The 3,804-nt window shown below is 43.6% G+C and overlaps 1 pseudogene; it reads left to right on the top strand.

Moving 5' to 3' along the window:
* The first annotated feature begins 1,913 nt into the window (after positions 1–1,913).
* LOC112320458 (intraflagellar transport protein 22 homolog pseudogene) lies at positions 1,914–2,235 on the top strand (annotated as a pseudogene).
* Positions 2,236–3,804: the final 1,569 nt, after the last annotated feature.

The following is a 3,804-nucleotide window of genomic DNA, read 5'->3' as shown; positions in this document are numbered from 1 at the left end:
CTGAATTCCTTGAACATCCTTATAACCAGTGTTTTGAACTCTGCATTTGATAAATTGCTATCTCCATTTCATTTAGCTCTTTTCTCTGGAGTTTTGATGTGTTTTTTTTCATTTGGGCCATGTTTCTCCAACTCCTCATTTTGGCAGCCTCCCTGTGTTTGTTTCTATGTATTAGGTAGAGGTGCTATGACTCCATGTCTTGGTAGTGTGGCCTAATGTAGTAGGTGTCCTCTAGGGTCCAGTGGCACAGCCTCCTCTATTACCCAAGCTGGGTATTCGAGGTGCATCCTTTGTGTGGGCTGAGTATACCCTCCTCTTGTAGTTGAGCCTTGGTTGCTGTTGGCAGATCAATGGGAGGGATTTACCCAGGTCAGTCAGCTGTAAGACTTGGCTGTGACCACTTACTACCAACCACCACCCTCCATGGAATATAAGCTCTGCAGGGGCAGTGTGGTGGTGCTCCAACATGGTCAGTAACTGCCCAATGGTTGTACTAACCCTGAGGTTTCACAGGTGGTATAAGCCAAGGTCAGGCCCCACCTGTGTTTTGCCTGAGGCTACCCACCTGAGCTATAAAGCAATCTCAGGTGGCTGCTACTTGTGCTGCACTTGGAGATTCCGAGGTAAAGCCAAACTGTGAATCTAGGCTGGCTGCTGCTAGTGCTTGGCCTGGGGCTCACTGGGACTGTTGTTGCTTGTTTGAGAGGATTTAGGAAGTTGTGAAGCATGAGCCAAGACCAGCATTCATTTGGAAAAGCAGCTTGGGTGGGCCCATAAGTTTGCTGGGGCAGGGTCTCAGGGGAGACCCAAACTGTTACACAGGTTGATGGAGTCTCAGATATGGCACCAGTTTGCTGGCTCTGTGGCTCTGTGGGGGGATGGTTTAGAAAAGGGGCAAGGGCCTCTGCTCAGCTTGATGCCAGACACCAGTTTCTCCCTGTATGCCACTGATGCCTTTCAAGCTGCTACCCCAGTTCTGGAGCTCAGAGGGAGCGAGTCTGAGTAAGTCTGTGTGCGGGTTCTTTAAGAGGAACTTCTTGGAACCTCAGTAGTTTTTGCCACCAACTCAATCCCTACTGGTTTTGGCAGCCAGAAGTTATGGGGACTTGGCTTCTTGGCACTGGAACCCTGGGATGGGGGGCCTGGTGTGGGGATGGGACTACTTTCTCCTGAGATATCCCTCCCAAATTTTTGTCCACCACACATGGATGTGGGACCAGCCTGTTTGATGTGTCTGTCTGGATGGATGTGGTTTCTAACATTCTGTAGTTGTCACCCTTCTATTCAACTCAACTTCTGATGTTTCTGAGTGATTATTGTTCTATATTTTAGTTGTAATTTTGAATTGGTTGTGCGAAGGGGTGAGCCATCTCTGCCTATGCCACCATCTTGACTGGAAGTCTCCAATGTTTCTTGTATCTTGTATCTTCTTCAATAAACATCTCTATTCTTCACATTACATGGCTGGATACTTCCTAGACACACGTCAGTGTATTTAATGATTTGTCTTGATGATTAAGGAGCAATAAACCACCTAGAGGATACTTACAGATTTGGACTGTTTCATAGATTTTTTTTTTCAATTCTTTATGCAATGGACTGCATCAACAAAGAAAAAGATGTATAAATATATACACCCAAGGCAGAAGTGGGCTCCAGTGGGCATTCCGTCAGGAGAAGAGAATTCTGAAAGCCAAGATCCTCTTTGTAAGCCCCTTGCAAATGTGGACAAACTGTTTCAATGAACTTCCTGACAGAATCTTCTGACATCACCGAATATAACCCAACCCACGGAAGAGGATCCTGGAATTTGAGAACCCACAAATTGCCAGCTACAACAAAGACACAGCATGCAAATTTGATTATGGGATTGTGGCAGTGATCCAAAGTTCTAGTCTTGCTGGCCAGCCCTGATGAAGAACTCTCACCGCGTAGTGATCATCTTCAATGATGACATCCCAAGCCACCTGAAGGAAATCAAGATGTGGTATTCCTGATTTGTTCAGCAGCATTTCTTACAGGATACTCAGTGTCTGTTAATTGCACTCCACAAACCTGGCTCTAGAAGTGTAAAGGAAACCTGTCTTTGTCGCCACCATTGAACAAGCTGAAGCTGGTACAATGAAATTTTGAGGATGACTCTGAAGACATCTGGATGAATTTATAAAGTACTTAAAAAATATAATCAACTCAGTGTCTCAGAGCACAGTCCAGGAAATGTCAATTATTACCTAACTAGCCTTCACCTGGATTCATCCACATCCCAAGTGAGGTCAACATTTTTCCAAATGCAGATTTGAAATCTTACCCAGCTACTAATATTCTTCTCCTTGTGTCTGTAGAAGAAATTTTCCTTATCTGCTGGAAGGTACCAGTCATCAAAGAAGTTGAATCATTCTGTCTATTCACTCTCTTAACCTAGCTCTGTATTTCCTTGGGAGCAATGCTTTGGTATTCACTAATGCTTTGGGAGCAGTGCCCCTGGTGACTTTATAGAACATACTGACCATGAATAATGAGAATCCACTTTATCTCCATCTCTTGCAATTTAAAGGTTTTCCTGTTCATTCAGTCTCTAATAAATATTTATGTAATTTATTATTACAATCCAGATTTATAAAAATAAATTAGTGCTACTCAGGCTAGTATGCACAAATCTAATATAAGTTAGCACTATTAATGAAATATTACCTTATCTTAAACAAACACTTAGATATTTCATTATAAATTCAAAGGCTCTTTTTTTCCTTCTCAGATGCAATGTTCATGAATCTAGTGACAGAACTTTGGAAAGACCATATATGCTATGCATGACTACCTGCAACTTTTGGGTATGAAAGCAAATTTTATCAAAAGTTTGTCCTTGGGAGAGACTCAGGGAGGCCTTCAATTTGTAAACTTTATATGGTTGTATAAATTATTAAAAATGTGACATAAGTAATGTAACAAGCTGGCAGCCAAGTAGCCCGTGGCCTCCAGGAGGAAGCTTCTCACTCACTCTTGTCCACCTGGTGGTGCAATGCCCTGTGTGTTCATGGGTTTTCTCACCCACCCCAGAGCATGTGACTATGTGGCCCTAGCAGCCAAATGGCCCATGGCCATGTGGGCTCCACACTCAGGCTCCAGGGGGGAGCTTGAAATAGACAGCAGCTGGAAACAAGCTAAGCTACCTGAGTGGGGACTCAGACCACTTAGCAGCCGCCTGCAGGCTCCAAGGACTGTACCTTAAAATAGAGCAAGAACTCTGGATACTAGCTTTTGTCTTGGCTTTGCTAAGGACAATTGGACTTCTTCCACAGAAAAAAGAGGAGATGGTCCTTGAGACAAGAGTCTGCCATTCTCCCAGTTTATGCAGCACCTGAATAAAACCTCTTTCCTTATGAACCGTCATCTGCCTCACGAGTCTGGCTTTTGTGGAGACAATCAGCCAAACCTCTGTTTTTGTTCAGTTGCAATTCTCTATTCTCATCTCTTAAATTCATGTACTAGTGGAAGGCCTTGGCAAAATCAAATATCAGTGTGATGCATCTATAATTTTTTTCAATCCTCACCCAAGGTCATGCTCATTGATTTTAGAGACAAGGGAAGGGAGGGAGACAGAGGGAGAGAGAAACATCAGTCAGTTGCCTCCAATACATGCCCTGCCCAGGACCAAACCCTCAACCTAGGCATACACTCTGACCAGGAATCAAACCTGTAACCTGTAGATTTACTGGATGACGGTCTAACAAATGATCCACTCTGGCCAGAGCTAAAATATTCTTTACTTGATTTCTTATTAACAGCAACCAGGAATGTTTTAAA

This window comes from Desmodus rotundus, chromosome 2 (genome assembly GCF_022682495.2).
Source record: "Desmodus rotundus isolate HL8 chromosome 2, HLdesRot8A.1, whole genome shotgun sequence".
Classification (NCBI taxonomy): domain Eukaryota; kingdom Metazoa; phylum Chordata; class Mammalia; order Chiroptera; family Phyllostomidae; genus Desmodus; species Desmodus rotundus.
The sequence above is the reverse complement of the archived record's forward strand: the minus strand, read 5'-3'. Positions and strand labels throughout refer to the sequence as shown.